The sequence below is a fragment of the Dysidea avara genome, chromosome 2, assembly GCF_963678975.1.
Source record: "Dysidea avara chromosome 2, odDysAvar1.4, whole genome shotgun sequence".
In the NCBI taxonomy this organism is placed as follows: domain Eukaryota; kingdom Metazoa; phylum Porifera; class Demospongiae; order Dictyoceratida; family Dysideidae; genus Dysidea; species Dysidea avara.
In genome coordinates, this window is record NC_089273.1 from 9,335,823 (window position 1) to 9,357,041 (window position 21,219).

Here is a 21,219-nt window from a genome sequence, read left to right on the forward strand (position 1 = left end):
CACTGCTTCATGGCTTTTCTCAGTTTTGGAGTTTTAACAAGGAAACTAAAGTGTTTTTTTCCGAACAATGTATAAAGAATTAATTGTAACCGTTAATAGAGTGGAATGCTTTGTTTTGTGTAGACGTACCACTTACTGAACTATGGTTTGAAGCTGTTTCATTGTGCTGGGTTTTGGAGTTTTATCGTGGTACCATGTGGAGAAGCATCAAGTTACTATTCAGCACAAGAGAGCTCAATGTTATGGTGGTGGAACGCAAATATGCACGAGCTCAAATTCAGATGTGGCGTTAGCCATCAAAGTACGTGAAAATGGGATATAAAAGGTGTAGTGGAATGGAGCATATTATCAACATGAAGGAGCTGCTGGTGGTAAAGAGTAGTGTACCATGACTTCAAGCTTAGACAGGGAATAATGAACGTGTTTGTAAATGTAGCAGCTCACAGCAAATACCATCCACTGGTTATCAAGTGACATCCTTGTGTTTGTCACAAAAATAGACAGTCCCTTCAAGTGCTGGAAACTGATGTTGTGGATTAACGTCTAGCTAGACTCTGCTATATTATAATAATTGATATAAACATACACTAGTTATCTGAACTCCTAGGGACCACCTGCAGCTCAGATACCTGATAAATGAAGCTTTGTACAAAATCTCTCAACAAATTTACAAAACATGAAAAAATCATTTAACTTCTCTAATAGAACACTCGCTACTCTAATAAAGCATTCAATGAATTCAAATATTCAGATCAGATAAAACAGCAGCAAAATCAAAACCCTAGGAGTCACAAATGACATGGGACTCTCACATACAATCTCAGAAAGAAAATCTTAAAAATTATGAACTCTGGAATCACACATAAAATATTTTTGCTTCTGTTCTTGATTATAAGAACCGTATGTGACAGACACTTCCTTTGAGGCTTCCAGGATAGCTTAGAGTTAGCTAGATAATTGACTGATGGATGCTCCATTAATTGATTTGTGCAAAGCACACCTGCATCTCCACTGAGGTCCTAGCGGCTACTCATTTCCTGCAATAGTAGCAGTGAAATGATCCTAGTAAGCACCTAGATAAAGATTTATATTATTGAAATTCTAATCAAATACTTGAAATCCCTAAACATTACACAATTTAGGGATGTTGATCGAGAGGTCTCTCACTCAGTAAAATATTGTTGATCAAAGTTCAGAAATTTGTCAATTATTTTTTTCGAATACTTTCCACATACCTAAAACAACAGCCATTGCAAGATCTAGCATGGTTTCTGGAGTAAATATGGCCCCTTGGTATGGTTTCCTACAAACAATTAGCCCAGGTATAAAAGGAGATTTTCTGAAATATCACCATTGAAACTTGCTGCAATTTTGATAACTGAATTTCAAGGATTTTCTGAGTGACCGACCCCGGCATTCCCACACAATACAACACATACCATGGCCTAATGAAACAACACATCACATGTGAACAATGCGACAAAAATAGAATGGAGTGTTGAACTCTTGTCCTCCACACATGCACCCCACACACACACACACACACACACACACACACACACACACACACACACACACACACACACACACACACACACACACACACACACACACACACACACACACACACACACACACACACACACACACACACACACACACACACACACACACACACACACACACACACACACACACACACACACACACACACACACACACACACACACACACACACACACACACACACACACACACACACACACATAGAGCCTAAGCTGGAAGCTGTGAGAAACAATTATTGCCACTCAGCAAACCAACACTGGGATGCCTGTTTACCACTCAGGCACTAGAATCTTGTCTGGAATCCTCCTGGGACAGGTAGTAATCCACAGGACTGTCCAGGTCCAGATCTCACAGGGAGAAGTCACAGAACCCAAAGTTACACAATGACCACAAAGTTGAGACAAGGACAGTGAGTCAGCATAGCCAAGTGGCTAGAGCACTGGCCTGGTAATTGAAAGGTTCCAGGTTTGATTCCCAGTTATGCCAATCTGGTGATTCCTTGAGCAACAAACTTACTCACATTGCACCAGCTGTATACAGTTGGGGACCTGGTGAGCTGTCACAGCAACATCAGTGGGTACCTGGTGTTTACTGGGGAAACAAATGCCCAATATACACACAATATTTAAAAAAAAAAACATTGCCACTCGATACATAAGGTAGTATTGCTGCTGAAGCCCTATTACGAACAGCCAATCGGCTTAAACCCTGGTTTACGTAGCCCATCCTTATTATGACCTACTGCAGCTGGCTACCAGGAGCGAATTGAATCCTTCATAGGATTCGATACTCCTGAGCCATGGTAAATAAGACTCCAACCCCACGACTCACCAAGTTGCTGCCAGTGCCCAAAATCCGCTAGCTGATAGCTCACTACAATCGATACTGATTACATGAGTAGTTCCTCTCTACTACTGGATAGCGAAATAACAGCACTGGGAACGATAAGGCGGAGCATTCATTCTGTGGGGTAGCCGTATCTATGACGATAGACGCGCATAAGTTACATAATAGGTTACACGACCGTAACGAGGATTGTCTAATAGTTGCTATGCGCGTTGCCTATCCTTTATTACGTGTATTATCTATGATTCTACGAAATGGAACGGAATGGAATGGAATGATGGACTAAACTATGGAATGGAATGCTTTCTCACATTGAAGCTTGCAGCTTACCATTGCTGTACAAGTTATCGGTGGTACCATAGGCACTTCCAGCAGGTAATCAAATGCACCCTAAGAAAGATAAAATGAATTTAAGGATCGATTGTGGGGTCTTGCTGGTTGTCATTAGGAACGAAGTACTAATTGTGGGAATCGCTGACTCAATGTGTTCACCTTCGGATGTATCAAGTAGGGAGCTTAATGCATGATTTGTTTTTACTAGTATGTGAATTGTTTTTGCTTACTTTGACTTTAGAATGTACATGTCTGGGGCCCAGCCTTTCTAATCAGCATAAATCAGTATGCAGCTACACTACAAAGGAAACAAGTATGGTGACAAGCTGAATCAACTCAGTCTAAGCAGAATCTAAAGGAATTTTGTGCAGTGTGTGAGGAGCAAACAATCAGATACCTCGAGGAGGCTACATTGTGTGAACATTAATGATTCATTAACAGAGTAGTGGACTAATGCCAGATATCTCAGCCCGAGTAGTGGGTTGAATCCAGGATGGAGTCTATTTTACAGAATGGAATGCTTTCTGAATCAAAACCTCGCAGCTTGGCTAGCCACTGTCATCGCTGAAATTGCATTTTATCAGTGGAGCCTCCAGGAAAATTGAATAGGATAATAATAAAATATTAATAACTGTGTCATGCAGTGATTGTTCTACTACCTGATATATCAAGCAGGTCTCTTCAATTCATTTATTACATGACCAAGGCAAGTTTTGTTACTACAACATAGTAGCTGATTGGATGTCAGTTGTTTCTGCTGATCTTTACAAGATAGTTTAGAAGACCACTCAATTTCTTCAGTTTCAGATCATAATATCCACAGAGAAATTAACTAGAAAGTTACCGGTGACAGGAAAGGCTAGGTGATCATGACTTTATTCAGTCTAATAAACAGAATATGTGGTTGATTGAGTGAGGTATCACTTTCAAAATGTTCAGACGACCAGGGATGGAGATGCATGGATTCATCGAATTTTTGTTGCGGTTGGAGACACCAAAAGCAAACTGACTGTATGGTTTATTAATATTCATTCACTTTCTTTATATTTTCTCAATTTTGAGCCTGTATACAAATAATTAAATTTTTCTTAGTCAATAGAAATCCTAGAATAAGATGGGAGAGAAAATTTATCTTTGTTTACCTATACTGTACAACTTCAAAGGAAAATGAAGAAAACATACAGACAAATCAATAAAATTAGTACAACTACAATAAGGTGAATTACAGATTTAAATACTTAAAGCCTTCAGTTAATTATTGTTCCAAAGCAAAATTGTAGATGGAAAAAAAAAGACTGGTGAGATCTTGGTTAATTAACGACAGTGGAAGGGTGGTAACTTCTTGTTCTTGAATATGTTGCAAAGTGGAGGTACAAATCAAAATGGGATATCAATGTCATTATGAAAAATTTGTATACATAAATAATCTAGCATTACTATTTCATTTGTCCTCCACTTAAACATGCTACAACAGTACTAGTGTCAGTACATTGGCAGTGAGTCTACCTTGAAATTTCAACTCTAGAGTAGATCCAACACAGGACAGCCCGCACTGTAACAAATACATGTGATCCCATTGTAATTTCATGGACCAGCTGGACTGGGAATCACTTGAAAATAGACGAACAAATTTAACCTGTTTTGTTTGAAGTGAAGCATGTGAAATGTTACACTTAAGAAATCCTAGGATTCTTATGTGGTATGTAATTAATATGTGTTCCATTTCAGGTCTGACTAGATATATTGAAATTACGCACACATCTTGGTCCAAATCACATTTGCCTGGTGGCTATGGGCATGGTTTCACATGCATAGAAGGCTTATAATTAAGATTTGGTTGATCTTGGAGTTTTGGCATTTAGCCTGATTCAAGGCTAGCAGTCAGACACATCCTTGAATTTGTGCAACAGAAAAAATCAGCTCACTATTGAACACGGCATTAGTCCACTGCACTGGCTGTTAATAATTCCATGCATACACTTCAGTGATGTTTGCAGAATATAGCCTCTTTGCGGTCTGCCAAAATATTTGTTCCTCACATACTGCACAGAATTCTTCAAGTTTTAATTCAGCTGGCTCTTTACTGTTACTAGTGTCTTCCTGCTTGCTTTTTACACTGATTTATGACTTGAAAAGCTGGCCCAGACTGTTATTTAAAGTCAAAATAAGCAAAACAGCTCACACAAAGCGCCCTTCTTGATATATCCGTAGATGAAGCATGGATGAACACTAATACAGCTCATCCCACAATTAATACTCCGTTACTAATGACAACGAACAAGAACCCACAATCGATCCTTTAATTCTTTTTATCTTATGTTTAATCACCCACTGGAGGTGCCACTGATAACTTGTAAGGGCAGTTTCAGCAATGGTAAGTTGCAAGCTTCAATTTGAGAAAGCGTTCCATTCCGTAGTTTAGTCCATCATTCCGTTCCGTTCCGTTCCGTAGAATAGACCCCATCGTGAAGGAAGGGACTAATGATAACACCCTGGATATCACCTTATTTGCCTGCTCAAGAGGAGTTGGAAAATCTTAGTTTCGTTGCAGTATACCAAATGATACAGAAGTTATGAGCGTTTGTTTATGTCACGTCGAGGTGATTGTACGCGATCGATATTTCTTCACGAATTCCACCTTTGTGTGCAGTGAAAAAGGGTCAGTAAAGGTAAAACCAACTCAGTAAATGATTTCCCTGTTCATGGCGAACACGATGGTGAAACTTTTAGCACTGTACCTCAATTCGGTAGTAAGTTACAACCGTTTTTGTAGGCACCTGTAATTTATTTTCCCTATACCCGCTGTACAAATCGATTTTTCTGTTGTTGCTACTTTGTAGGGTTGTAACTCCAAAAGCTATTGGCATATGAAGCTGAAACTTTGCCAGAGGGTGCACTTGGCTAAGTAATTCATAAATAAATATTTAGTAAACAGGAATTTGAAAAATGCACGATTGTGTCTGGTTTTCGCAGATCCGGTTACATATATAGTAAGCTAAGGTGGCTTCTGTCTGACACAATTGGTCCCTCACAGTAGGCTTGAGCCAATTATGCTTTGAAATTTGCCTATTATGCTTTTGAGCAGTGCTCAAAAATCCAACCTATTGTGCTCAAAATTATGCTCTCAAAATCAAGATTATGCTCGAGAGCTGACTGTTTTATTAGAGTGTATCTGCATTTCCTGACTGTTGTATTAGAGTAAGTGACTGCTCTATTAGAGTATCTCAATCTTATTTCCATAAAGTGTGATTAATCAGTCAAGAAATAGTAAAAATAATAACACTGCCTGCAAGGTTTTTGATATAAAATTCAGTAATAATGTGCATTGTGTTCGTGTTGTGCAGTATTTTGCACGTTTAATTAAAATTCTTGAAAATCGCCGTATTATGCTGGCATGATTTTTGATGCATTTGCTAGCCTATTATGCTCGAAATTATGCCGGAATAATTGGCGCAAGCCTACCTCACAGGTTGCTGGAGATACCTGTACACTTTTGAATAAACTTTTGTTCTTAGCAGAACTCATTGTGGCGAGTATCCCTGAAGTTCAGGATCCAGTTCAAGACATGCTATGCAAAGTTTGGGACACAGAAGCAATCAGAGTTGTGTACACTGAGTCAGAGATGATGTGGGAATTTTTGAATCATGTACAATTTCATGACAATTGTTATGAAGTATCGATACCATGGAAGGAAGGACAATTTGACTCCCCTAACTATTTTTCTCAGTTTGAATTATTTGAGACACTTTCAGCATAAACTCCTGAGAGATCCACAGAATACAATCATATCATTCAGGAACAACTACAAAAGTTTACAAGTATAAGGAAAAATTAGGAATTTTAAGCTGGATTAGGGATCAAAGAACAAAAAAGCAGGGAAATAATGGAACAACTAAAAAGTTGTGAAACAAGGCAGGTTGCTATATCTGCAGATATATAAGTGGACATCTAATCCCTACTCTTCAGTCTACAATCATGACTGAATTAGGGATTAGATGTCCACTAGTATATTTGCAGGTATAGGCAACCTCCCTTGTTTACAACTTTTTAGCTATTCCTTTTTGTTTCCCTGTATTTTTTTTGTTCTTTGATCCCTAATCCAGTTTATAATTCCTATTTTTTCCTTTTTTAATCACACAATCATGACTACTGAATCTACATGTACCACATTAAAAGAAAGAATGCGCCAGGCATTCCATAAAATAATTTTGCGCCTGAACGCATACCCCAATAATCAGTTATGCACTGAAAAGTGAGGTGGCTATTACGCTTCATTTGTAGTTCTGTTCCACTCGTTACACAGCATTATAAACGAAGAACAGTACAAGAAACTTCTTTGCAATGAATCCAGTCATTATGGAAAATGCAGGTGAATAGCATGACACAGCCAGAGGGAAGCTGTATCGCGCTATCACAAATCGACACCTTGCATTGTCAGCGAAAAGAACTGGAACACAAAGGAGAATAAAGGTAGGTCCATGATACGTGCATTGTACGTACTGCGGTTGGCAAAAAGGCATGTCTCGGGATGAAGTGATGTCGAACAGTGAAAAAAATCAAACCAATAGCCTTATCCATTGTTGAGTTATGCTTGGCTGAAGGAATCAGTTAGTTAGTTAGATAGAATAAAATTCTGTTGAATAAAAAATATATAATATTTGGTAGAAACTTGTTGGAAGGGTTTGGGATCACTCTGAAGGCATTATGGGGTTGGCTATGCTTAACCAATACTGCCAAGTTGTTGATGATGGTTTTAGGGTGATATTTTTGGGCAAGAAATCCCAAAACTGCATGGTCCCTAATATGTGACCCAGTCTGAGAAAATCAGTCTTATCGCCCATGTCAGCAGGTTCAATTTTTCACACAGGAAACAAAGCTACATGAGTAAACTATCTAATTCCACAATCAAAATCAACTAGACTTGAGTGGTCTGGTTTTGCTGGCTGCTTATCCCAAGCCCAGTGGCGACCCATACGTGTGGTGTGGGGCCTTAATAGAGCTCTGGTCAGCCTGGGGATGACTGTATGTGGCTGTACAACTCTGTGGTGTTGAGTAAGTACTTCTGCTATGAACTTACTGTCATTTTAGCCAGTTTTGAGACCTCACTGGCCCAAAACTTGGCCTAATTCATCCCTTGGTCTTCCTTTTCAAATTTTTGAACACCATCTTGACCTCCTTCCAGGGCCCCCGCCTCCCACCCAATTTGCAGTTCGGCTGATATAGTCAACCTTGGTTAAAAAACTATCTAAAATGGCGGGAAACTTAGTTGTTGGCTACTTGCACAGTGGATGCTCTGGAAGGTAAGGAATTGGTGTAAAAGGTGTGAAAATTTGGTACACATAGCTTCAACCATTGGCGAGCTATAACACACTAATTACCTAAAACCGGTGTTTCTCGATACTTTTAAATAGGCGATAAGCCCAGTTTTCCCAGACTGGGTCACATATACAGTACTACCGTACTGTATGATGTATGATAATTGTACAAATTGATTCATCAATGCCAGGATCATAGGAGAAGTGCACCACTAATGAGAGGGGTGAGTCAGTATATTATACTTACCACATCATGCTGTTATCCGCTGGGAGCAAGCCACCACTAAAATTCGTATCATTTATGAAGACTCAGCCAAGCTCAGTGATCAGATCTCTTTCTAAATGATTGTATCCAGACTGGCCCAAACATAATTCCCAAGTTGTTTGATGTGCTTGTTCAATTTAGATCTCATCCTGTAGCCATCACTGCTGGAGAATGCCTTTCTTATGATAGGCATAGTTTCAGCTGATTATGATGTACTTAAATTTTTGTGGTTTTAGGATTTGAATAAGTTGGATAGCCCATATGCCAATTCTGTTTCACTGGAGTTGTGTTTGGCCTGAGATCATCCCCTGGGAGCAGTACCACCTTGACAAGTACAACAGCAAACAATCCCTGTTAATTGATTAATAAGGAAGGGACTGTATTATATGTGGATGATCTAATTACAGCAACTGACAGTGTTGCCTCAGCATTTTAGATCTATTTCAGAACTAAGCAGGTTGTGAGTAAAGGTGGCCTGAACTTAAGGAAATGGAATACAGTAAAGTAGGGGTTTTAAGCACATGCACTTATAATTTCGGAGAAAATATTTTTTAAAAATCATACTATCTGTTAGGCGCATACGCCTAATAAATAATTATGGTGAGTGTAACACAGAATCACTATGTTGTAATAGAATAGTTAATAGTTTGTGCCGGTCACCACACCAGTGTGTAAGCATATTTGACTCCATTTCTGGGTAAAATCCTTAGTGATAAACGAGATTATCACTCTCCAGATGGCTGATTTGCAGTATATATATATATAGCATAGGGAGACCTCAAGGGGGATGTAAGCACCTGAGAAGACATTATTTTTTCAGTACTTTCAGCTTTTCTTGCTGTTTCTTGCTGTGTGTAACTTTATCATTGCATTTGGCCATGTGCGCTTATCATACATGGTTAATTACAAGAAATGCATATGCACTTAACAAAATTAATATGCGCTTAATAGATACATGCGTTTAACAGCCCAACTCTACGGTATTAATTCCACAGAACTCCTGTAGCAAATAAAGGAAGTTGAGATGTTCCATGATGATAGTCACCACATCCTTGTCTGAGGAAGAGCAAATTTACTCTCAGTCCATGCTGGATTGTTGAACCCTACAGGATGTCAGTCACACAATAAGCTGTTAGGTGTTTTGTGGGATAGACAATCAGATGAGCTTTCAGTTGACCTTTCCGAGTTGTTGAGCTACGTATGCCAATAGTCTTTCTATGACTAAATGATCCATTCTCAAAGTAAGTGGGAAAATATTTGACCTGCTAGAACTACTCGCTAGAACTTGTTGACCCACTAGAACTTGTTATTAAGTTAAAGCTGTTGCTTAGACTCTTGTGTTCTGATAGTGTCTAATGGGATGACTTGGTAGAAGGGGAGGTGCTCACTAAATCGAGATCAGTGATTCGTGACCTTGACTAGATAAGAGAGCCTAGGTCTTACTTACTTTGATAGTTACCATAAATTAAATAACATGGTTTTAGCTATGCATTGTCTCAGGCATACATGGTTGTGATATATTTGAGAACAGTTTAGGAAGATAAGAGCATGTCATGAACTGTTGTTGCTTCTAAGACACACATAGCTCCAGTGAAGACTCAGACAAGTCCTAAACTGTAATTGTAGGCAGCATTAAAACTCACTAGACTAGTCTCATCAGTGAAGAAATCACTCGACTCTTTGCCAACTTAACCTGTTCGACTGACTCCACTGTAGTGTTATATTGGATCAGAAACCATAAGCCCTGGAAACAGTATGTTGGTCATAGTATGAATGAAATTTAGATGTTACTCACTCCCAGAAGAGTGGAGTCATTGTCCAGGGTCTGTCAATCTGGCAGATATGCCATCAAGAGAGCCGAAGGGGTCAGAACCTGGCAATAACCAGTGTTGGTGGAGTGGGCCTGAATTTTTGTGTAAACCAAAGGAGAGATGGATAATTGCAGCAGAACTTGACACTGTTGAAGATGCTAACCTAGAATTGATCAAGGATGTACCTATTATTTCACATTCTGCCATTTCAAACACTCAGTTTAAACTACAGGGTATCATCGATTGCAAGTGATTTAATCAACTGCAAGCGATTCAGTAGTCTACGTAAGCTGCTGTTTATGTGTTTAATTTTTTCAAGTCATTACACAATCAAGGAAATGAGAATAATTCTTTCGTATCACAGAGAATTACCCCCTAGTGCTTGCCTACTGTTGAGATCAAGAAAATAGAATTGTATTAGATAAAGTCAGTTCAGGGAAGTGCATTTTCAACAGAAATAAATCATCTTGCTATTGAGCACCCTAGTGAGATTTCTGCTCATGTTAAGCAATTTGGACTGTTCCTTGAAGGAGCAATCTTGAGGTGTAGAGGAAGACTGAATAACCCAAAATTGCTCCTCAATGCTAAATACCCAATTCTACTACCTTATAATTAGGGCTGGGATGAATATTGAAATTTACCTTCGAATATCCCTAATAAAATGTTCGAATATTCGAAGCTTCGGTGTTAGCTTTCAAGTTACAAGTTTTCTTGTGTTTATGCACATCTTAAGTTTTATCTTTCTAATCCTATTAATAAGTTTGCAAGCATTTGGAAAATGCATAACAGCAGTACTGAATGATACAAACGATCGATTTCAAATGGGCTCATCCGCTATACAGTAATCATGCATTGGTAAACACCAACTAAGACATTTCCCATGCATTATGCATCACTTTATAAGGTGTTTCAAGGCTACAACTACATACAGTAGCAAGCTAAACTGTGATGGCTTTAAAATGAGTGTGACAAACAAAGATCGATTGCTAAGAGATGAACATCTATTTTGCAAGATGAATACGCAGCTGCAATAAAGATAGCAATGTTTATTTGTAATTCTTTCGTAGACTATGAGTGCATTATGAAACTTCGAAGGGTACTTTTATAATTCGAAGTTTACTTAACATTCGAACCCACGAAACATTTGAAGATTTGTCCCAGCCCTACCTTATAATCATCTGTTTGTGAACTTGTTGATTCAGCAGTACCATGAGAGATTGAAACATAGTGGGGTAAATGACACTATGACACTGTTAAGTAAGAGAAAATTATTGCATTCTCAAAAGTAAATGAGCTGTGGAACAGGTGATAAATAAATGTGTGACAAGCTTGAAATGTGAAGGACTACCTTACAATATTGCCTAGAGAGTGTCTGATGACCCTCCTTTCACTCATATTGGTATCAACTTTGCTGGCCCTCTCTATGTCAAGGATAAGTCAACAAATCCATCTAAGGTGTACTAAGGTGTATGTTTGCTTATTTACTTGTTGCTCAACCAGAGCACTCCACCTGGAGCTTACTGATCTACTTTCAACTGAGTCATTCTTGTTAGCATTATGAAGTTTGGTAGGAAGAAGAGGGTTAATATATCTACTACTGTATATGGTCTGATAATGTCAAAACCTTTAAGACTGAGATTCAAAAACCAATTTGTTCCCAAGAAGTATTGAAGTACCTTACAACTGGTCATATAACTTGGAAATTTGTTGTTCAGATAGTACTGTGGTGGGAAGGTTTTAGGGAAAGGATGGTCCGTTCAGTTAAACGCAGTCTGAAGAAGTGTATTGGTCAAGCCTCACTCACTCACTGGGTACAATTGTAGTGGAAGTTGAATCTGTGATTAACTCAAGACCCCTTACCTACGTATGTCTTTGATGACTCAGAGGGTATCAGCTACACACCATCACCATCTCATTTTATATATGGAAAAGTTTCCAGCCTATCTAATATTGGCCACTTTGAAATGATTAGCACCAATGAAAGGTTGTCAAGACGTGCTAAGCATCATCAAATGTGACTGGGCCTGTAAAAACAGGGCATGTGGGAACATGATTTTGTATACTTCTTCAAACTTCCTTGACTCATACCTTTTTATACCTATGTGCTTTGGCAATGGCATTTTTAATTCTTAGTAAGCATTTAAGTGGTTTTATGATGAAAGTTATAGAATGCGTTCCACTACTGAGATATGGCCTGTAGTACGATGGGATGTAGTTTGTGCTCACATGCCCTATTTTCGCAGACCTGGTCACAAATACTGCTTAGACACTTCACCAATCAGTGGAGATGTCAGTACTTGCTGAGCTTATGAGAGGCTCATTCCTCAAATTCTGATTGTCAACAGTATAGTCAGTGAAAGTTGGTGATGTTGTGATACTTTGTGATGAATTGACAAAACGTGCATTTTGGAAATTGTGCATTGTGACAGAGCTTATAACTGGAAGACGTGATCTAACCAGAGCAGCTATTGTTAAGACAGTGAATTCAGAGAGGACTCAATTACAGCATCAAGCATTTTATTCCAGTTGAGTTAAACACTAATACTGAAACTTCTGATGATAGTTCTGTGCCAGCAGTTAATGATGAGCATCAAGATATTTCTTCTAGTTCCCGACATATTCAAAGACAAGCCACAGCTATTAGTGGAGAGAAACAGAAACTATTTAACTGTAACAATAATATTAGTTCTTTGTATACAAGTGAGCATTTATGCCAGCTTTTTCATACTGTAATAGGTTTCGTTTACTTCCTTGCACCAACCACCGGGAGCGTTATATACTTTAGGAACTTCAAGTATTCATTTTGTACTTTGTTTGGGAGGATCAAAGCAATGCAGCATATCGTATTCTCCATACAGTACTAATCAATTGCATAACTGTACTGTAAGAGTCATATGGTACAGTTATGCAGCTAATTGGGCAAATGCAGTACAGTTATGCGCTTAAATGAAGTTTAAAGCATTTAAAACAAGTTAATGTTGGAAACTAACAGATGTAATACTCACTGTGATGTAGGTAAAAAAATACTAGTATCCAATGGCTATCAGAGAAGGGCATCAATAAGAGTATCAGTGCTGTAATTAGAATGCTGACACATGCGCAGTAACACGTGCAACTAATCAAACGAGTCGGCAATTGCTCTTCGTAATTCCATGCCAAGGAAGAAAGCTGCAGCTTCTCGCCAATCCCCTTCAAGCACCTGAACTTCTGGACAGAGCCAGGACACACTGGAGCTTCCTCTGAAGTGAAGCTGCCATTCCACGACTACGCCTCGCCCCTTAACAACGAATGACATTCCCGCAATCATAGCAGCTATTCGGGCACCACCCTCTGGTTTGACGTCGGGGGGGATTAACCACTATTACCACCGTGGCGTCTATGTCGGGAGGATCATCACCACCGCCGCATCCCCTACCATTACTGCCACCACCCCCAACAACGACCGCAGCTATCACTGGCATGACCTCTTGTGAGACTCAAGGCCAGATAGGGAGTGCTATTCACGAAAGTCACGGTGACGCTGTAAAACTAGAGGTGCAAGAGACATCGACTTGCTGACACAGCCTCCAGAGCAAGAGAGTGACTCAGTTGCGATCTGGCAACTAGGTGCCTCAGTGAAATTAGTGTCGACCTGACGGTGATAGTGATTCGTGAAGAATCAACAGTCCACGTGCTTTGCTGAAATCGATAGCAGTGACTTCAGGATGACATCGCTACCAGAACACTGGAGACGCGTCGACAGGTGGCTGATAGTTAAGGCCTCCACCAGAAGGATAGTAGAGCAAGAGTGACTAAATGGAACGGCAATGAATTGATTTGTTATCAATGAACAACATCCCACCAGACAGGCAAATAAATTCAGAGCGACAGCTAAAGGAAGAGTTGACTTCCATTCATTAATGAAAGACAACAATGAGCGTCTCCCCCTACAAGGGCTTCATACATACGTAAGTTAGTGTTTGAAGTAATGCCTACTTTCACCATGATGCAATGTGTTTATTTTCGTAAAAGGGTATCCACCCCAAAAACACATTCGCTGTAAAAAAGGCGCGCCCAAGAAACTACAAGTACCTGGAACCCAATGTAAAAAAACAAAAAGAAAAAACAGCTCAGCTGAAGTGAAAAGTAACTGGGAACTTAAAGAGCTGATATCTGAAGCGGCCAAGAATACAATTACGAAAGTTTAATCCATGCAAGAACACCTTGGCTATAAAACAGGTGTGCACATGAAAGTAACTGGCAACTGAAATGGCTAATATCTGAAGTGGCCAAGAATGAATGGTCATATACAACTGATTCAAAAATTTAACACTGAACCTTTATAATTCAGCTGTGTTCTATTTTCACTCTTGCTGCATCGTAAAGTAATTTCTTTGAACTCTAATTGGCTGGTAATTTGGCCGCCTTTTTTTGCTCTATTATACTGACTATTAAAAAAGGCGGCCAAATTACCAGCCAATTAGAGTTAAAAGAAATTACTTTACGATGCAGCAAGAGTGAATATAGAACACAGCTGAATTATAAAGGTTCAGTGTTAAATTTTTGAATTAGTTGTATATGACCATTCATTCTTGGCCGCTTCAGATATCAGCCATTTCAGTTGCCAGTTACTTTCATGTACACACCTGTTTTATAGCCAAGGTGTTCTTGCATGGATTAAACTTTAGTAATTGTATTCTTGGCCGCTTCAGATATCAGCTCTTTAAGTTACCAGTCACTTTTCACTTCAGCTGAGCTGTTTTTTCTTTTTCTTTTTTTACATTGGGTTCCAGGTACTTGTAGTTTCTTGGGTGCGCCTTTTTTACAGCGAAGGTGTTTTGGGGTGGATATCACTCATTTTTGTCAGTGATAGACTCTACATTTGGTTTAAAAGGTAATTTTTTTTGGAAATGAGCAATTAACATTAATGCAGAATATTATCTTGGAGAGTCAGTAAAATCCATACATAATAATGATTGTTTCATAACACTGTAAATTCGGAAGTATGAATTTACGGTGTAGTGTGACTGTTCTATTAGAGTAAATCTATCTTTACTGCGTGCATGTAACGAATATATCCCATATCCGTGCATGTTAAATGCTTCAGACACCTAATTAAACTTGCAAGTGACTAATTAATTCACAGTTGCTACACAGCTATAAATACATTTGTGACCCGGTCTGCGAAAAGGGGTCTTATAGCCTTTTCAATTGCATGTACTTGACAATCCATAACTCTACTTGTGAATGTGGTATCACCCTGCAATTTGGTCCCTTTAGACTCCAAACATAGCACTATGGCTTGATGTAATTTGAAGGTGATAGTTTGAAAACATGAGGGGTTATGATTTGTCAAACTTGACAATTTGGAAAGGCTATAAGACACCTTTTCGCAGACTGGGTCACATTTGTAATTGTTATCACCATAATCATTTATCATGTTATAACAATTTTTTAATTTTTTGGTCACAACTTCAGGATTAGAGCAGCAGAGAAAGGAATAGAGGACTCAACCATCAAGACTTGTATATGGGAGATGGAACAGTATTGTGATGGACAATGCTGGTACTAACCCCTCAAGGGTGTTGCAGTACAGTATAGATGCAAGACCAGAGCCTCGATCGTCACCTTTTGACTGTGGTCACAACTTCAGGATTGGAGCAGCAGAGAAAGGAATGGAGGACTCAATCATCAAGACTCGGCGAGATGGAATAGTATTGCCAAGGATAATGCCAGCACTAACCCCTCAAGGATGTCACAGTGCAGTATCGATACAACCACTCCAACCAGTGCATAAGACCAGAGCCTCGATCATCACCTTTTGACTGAAATTTTTATACTTGATGAAGCAATTAAAACAAAAAAGTTGTAGTACTTATACTTTCCTGAGTGAGCATGCCCCCAGAGTCCCAGACTCCCTTGCCTGTTCAGCAGAATAATAGGATTGAGCCTTACTACCTCTATTCTTGGCCCGGACGTACATATCAGCAACATAATACAGTAGCTGTAGATAATGCTAGTTAATGCCCCAAGGCAGAGCTATAGGGGTGGGAATTTTTCCCTACTATCACACTATCACAGTAGTTCTTCTCGCAATTCTTTGCCTGGCCATCATCAACTGCTGTCAAAACATTAGTATCGTCCCCCAGACCCTTCCTCAAGCATGCTTATCACACAAAAATAACTTAGTTTAGCAGTGCACAAACAATTATTGACAGCTTATACTATATTAAAGTACACTTACCGCATTGTTGAACCATGTATACCACCAGAATCCACCGGATTGACAACTAACACGTAATCAGTATTTAGGGGAAATCTCGTGGAAAGTCCCTAATTACCTTAAGCGGACACTCGTGATACGTGGTTTTAAATTGAATGGTTTAAGAATGTAACTAGATGGTGAGGCGTACTTTAATCGGCTCGACTTTAATGAGAAACTCTAGCCCCTCGTGAGCAACTACATCGCTTGAGCAACACTTGAAGAAGTAAGAGTCAAGAATACTGAGGTACTCTATGATATAATTATGCCGGTCTTGAATGCTAACAAAACGAGTGAAGTTTGTGCAACATGTCACATATCCACACACTGATTCACCGTGTTTGTGTGATAGGGTTTATGGACCTGTCCACCAGATGCTGAAAGGAAATTCATTCCACCACATCTTGAAAGGAAATTCATTCCAACTTGTGAAGTTATTGATATACTCATTGTTGGGGTCCACAGGGACATCGATGATCATTTACCAGTCTGCTGTAAGTAATGTCACAATAGAAGGAAAGGAACCATTTCCATACCCCTATGGCATACTGATTTTCCTGGTCAGTTTATGTACACTCAACCACAGAAATGTAGAACTTTGGTTGCAGGTAGAAAATAAACACCTTTTTACTCAGTTACAAGAGATTCACCCAGCTGGGATAAAATGTTGAACTGAATGTCATTAGTACTAACTTGTTCATCAAGTATTGGACAATTCCAAATGTCCAGATTATGCAGTTGTCCTCATGTTCAAGTTTACACGTTTAGGTAAGTTCCACAATGTCCTATAATCTATTATTACTATATCAGTGTGGAATAATGCTTATATAATATTTTTCATATTCCAGGCTTTAGGTGTATTGTATTTAACACCTGCTTAATTTGTTGGTTTTGCAGGCCATCTGGTCATACTGGTTTATCCACTAGCAGTTGAATGTGATCACGGTACATATGTAAGTTGAGACCATGCAAGAACAAAGATACAGGTGTCATGAATTTCAGGTCAGTTAACGTTCAGAGGAATTGTATTATTGCAATTGTTCTTTTTGTAGTTATCAATTATCAGTGACCAGTTTGTGATAGCGTACTTTTGTTTGACCAATGACCTAATGTTCTGGTTTACATGCTTACCCAACAGTTATGTTTTACTCACTTAACCTGCATATGGGATATATATTTTTTAGTTCATTTTGATTATCCATTCTTTATTGGTACAGCCTGGCATATTGATTTTTTGCACATTCTCTTTTTAATTCAGTGCCTGCTGAATTGTTTCGTCAGATATCGAAACAGGTGTCTTTGGTGTTGCGACCGATGTTCTAGGTCAGTTTGCATGTGTGTTTAATTTGAGGTTGACTTCAGTGCCTGCTTATTCTTTTACAGGTCTCGGTATCGAGTGTCATGAATTTCAGGTCAGTTGACGTACAGAAGAATTGTATTATTGCAATTGTTGTTTTTGTAGTTATCAATTATCACTGTATACTAGTGATGTGACTCTGAATTTGCAGGTCAGTCTACTCAGATGTATCAGGTATAGTGTTGATGGGTTCAAACAAATATCCAGTGTAGACTGTAGTGGCATAAAGGGTGTTAATTTCCAGGTCAATTTACATGTTGTGATGTTAGTGATTTTTTCCTAGCACCCAGATGTTAAGTGTATTGTATTTAATGCCCACCTGTTATGTTTTTAAATTATGGTATATCAGTGTAGACAGTGCAACAGTAAGCCTTCTGTGTTGTAGTAACTATTTGTTTCATAATTATGCTGTTGTCCTGGAATGGCACAATTTTTGGGCAACCAGTGTGAAGTCCAGTGGTACAAACATTGTATTATGACCAAGTTGTGATAGCGTACTTTTGTTTGACTAATGTCCTAATGTTCAGGTTTGACATGCTTACCCAACAGTTATGTTATTCATTCACTTAGCCTGGGATATAATTTTTGTTCATTTTGGTTATCCATACTATTATTGATACAGCCCGGCATATTGATTTTTTGTACATTCTCTTTTAATTCAGTGCCTGCTGGATTGTGTCATCAGATATCGAAACAAGTGTTTTTGGTGTTGCGACCAATGTTCCAGGTCAGTTGCATGAGTGTTTAATTTAAGGTTAACTTCAGTGCCTGCTTATTCTTTTACAGGTCTCAGTATCGTCATGCTGACATACAAGAAATCATCACTATTGTTGGAACTATTTTTAGTCAAGTCTTGATGTGATGTTGATTAACGTTGTTACACATTGTTGTATGTTTACCATATGGCAAGAAATTTTCATGGCCATCATGAAATTTGAATATTGTGTAAGTTGTGTGGAACAACCCCAACTCATACATGGTCAATGGAAAACCATGAACCACATTCGAGCCGCAACATCACCAACCACATTCGAGCAATCCATTACAAAATTTTGTTGCACCATTTGTGTGTGCATAATACTTAATGAAAGCCACAACACAAGCTACATGGTACACACTACATAGAGGTGGTAACCCCTAAAGGCTTGTTACCTTTTGTATTCACCTTGTCGACCTTTGTGGTTAATCTATTAAAAATTACATGTAAATAGAGAATTGAAGAGTATGCTTAAAGCACCTTCGCTAGTGATTTTGTTCTTCACACCATAAGACAACTGACGATTTATAAACGTTCGCATGGGGTGTGGCACTAAATGGAATTTAACAGATTTCTGCTTAAAACGCCATCCCTAGGGAACTTACGGTTCAGCACGCTGTCATAACTTGTTTATCAGACATTAGAGTTTGTGTCCACGTCATGCCTTTAAAAGTTATTGTAAGGATTAGAGGTTTGATTGAAGGAAATACGCATATAGGCAAACCAGGATTGGATAATGTCAGTGCTAGATGGACTATACAAACACGACTATGTTGACTGGTATAACGTGACAGTAGTTGTAACATAAGGTAGAGAAATAAAGTGAAATACGCCTATTTTTTATTTTGCGATGGTTACTTTTTTATTTTAGCAAGGTCGCAAGAAAACTATGATGATGATGACGACTCCTGAAGATTTTTTTATCACGTAACGCAATACAAATCTATTGAGAGATGTTACGTAATCTAAGACTAATATTGCAAAACCGGCCCTACACATAAATAACTGACAGTAGTGGCCGCGCGTCTTTTAATTGGGCGTGCGCTTTGTAGTTTCTTGGCCGTGCGACTCACTACCGTGAGTCTTGATTAATTGTTATGGCTACCCTAGCATATTTTCTAGCAAATTCCTAATGTAGATAGCCTGAGTCACTTGCTAGAATGGTAACCCCAGGATACAGGCAGATTAAAACAAACAAGTACATACACTTACCTGTGTAAACTTAGAACTGCCATCCCTAGAGATACAGCATTGCCACATGGTGGCATAAAATAATCGATTCTGGGTTTAAATAATCAGTCATGCTTATTGTACTAATTGTGGGTTTGAGTAATTGTCTATTGGGGCTACATGATCACAGAAACCTAATTGAATGGTTAGATATAAACCCCCAAGTATACTGTTAGTGTGCTTAGTCCCAGCAATCACCGTCTGCAGATCACATGCTAACTTTATGCAAAAAAAAAAATGCTTGTCATTCTGTGTAGACAATTAGAACCAATTTAAACAATAAGTAGTGCCGGGTGGTAGTCAATGCAGCTTGCTTACCAAACATTTTATTACAAGATCTAAACTGATTACACATCTTGATAGTAAACTATTGATATCACTCGGCCTCTAACCAACCTAAACTAAAGTTTCTTGTGATGATTATCTTGGATGTCTTGTTTGCCAAACATTATTGGCCGCAGAGTTGCTAATCTAGAATTCATGCAGTCATTCTTTACTACTGTAGTAGTTGCTTCAGTAGTGTATTTCCTGTATAACAATGCAATGATGCACAGCTGGAGTTTTTTTCTGCCTATTTCCCATTGCAAGGTCATGCTATTATCATCCTTTGCCACACAGTAGTGACTGTAAGTAATAGCAAAGACATATGTGACCGAATTTTCCCTTACGGGTGCATTTGGCACATTAAAAATTAAGCTCTGAAACACAGCATTATAGGTAAAAATTCCCACCCAATAAAGGGTACAATAAACCTTGATTTACAAGAAAAATTTAAAAAATATTTGAAAAGTGTTTTCTGCGATTAACAGTACCATGCTAGTTTCAAATTCTAATTGTGTTATGACCAGGAGGTGGTTTTCTGGGATTCAGTTGCAAGTGCACAATAATGGCAGCAGAGTCAACCATCAACATCTGTTTTAAAATAAAATTAATTAATAAAAAACAAAAAAAAAAACAATTCTGATCATAGCGTTACACCAGCTATACCATTCAACATTACATTACACATGCTCACAAAGTCTACACAGTAACAGCATAGCCATGGTACGGTATTATGTTGTGTTACAGTCTATTTGTATTATTACACAGATAAACAAAAGGTGATGCAGACACACATACATACTGTTGTAAACCTATTAACTGTCCACCACTGTAATATTTACTTGCTGAATACTTAGTTAGCTGAGAATAGTTCAAACCCTCATGGTTGTCAAGCATGCAAAGTGTGTTAATTTCATCATGCTTCACTAAGTGTTCAGGTTGTACCCCTTCTGCTGATACGAAAACAAAAACAAATGTTATGAACAACAAATGACAATACTTTAACAGATATATTTATATTGTTAGCACCTAACATCTGTCATCATCACCAATCAACAGTTACTATTTACCAGTGGAGCTCCAAATCAACAGCTCTCCACATTACATTAATAAAGGCATAGGCGTAACAACATATGAGGGTTAGAGATCATGAGGTGGTTTCTGCAGTTCGGTTGCA

General features: G+C 38.6%; 1 protein-coding gene and 1 long non-coding RNA gene across 2 annotated transcripts in view; one reads left to right on the forward strand and one right to left on the reverse strand.

Moving 5' to 3' along the window:
- LOC136243089 (neuralized-like protein 4) overlaps window positions 1-21,219 on the reverse strand; it is a 222,273-nt gene that overhangs the window by 145,808 nt on the left and 55,246 nt on the right. The window lies entirely within an intron of this gene.
- LOC136243074 (uncharacterized) lies at window positions 17,755-18,697 on the forward strand. The gene is made up of 4 exons (XR_010694744.1): window positions 17,755-17,789; window positions 17,886-17,978; window positions 18,397-18,461; window positions 18,521-18,697. It is a non-coding gene; the product is annotated as an uncharacterized lncRNA (long non-coding RNA).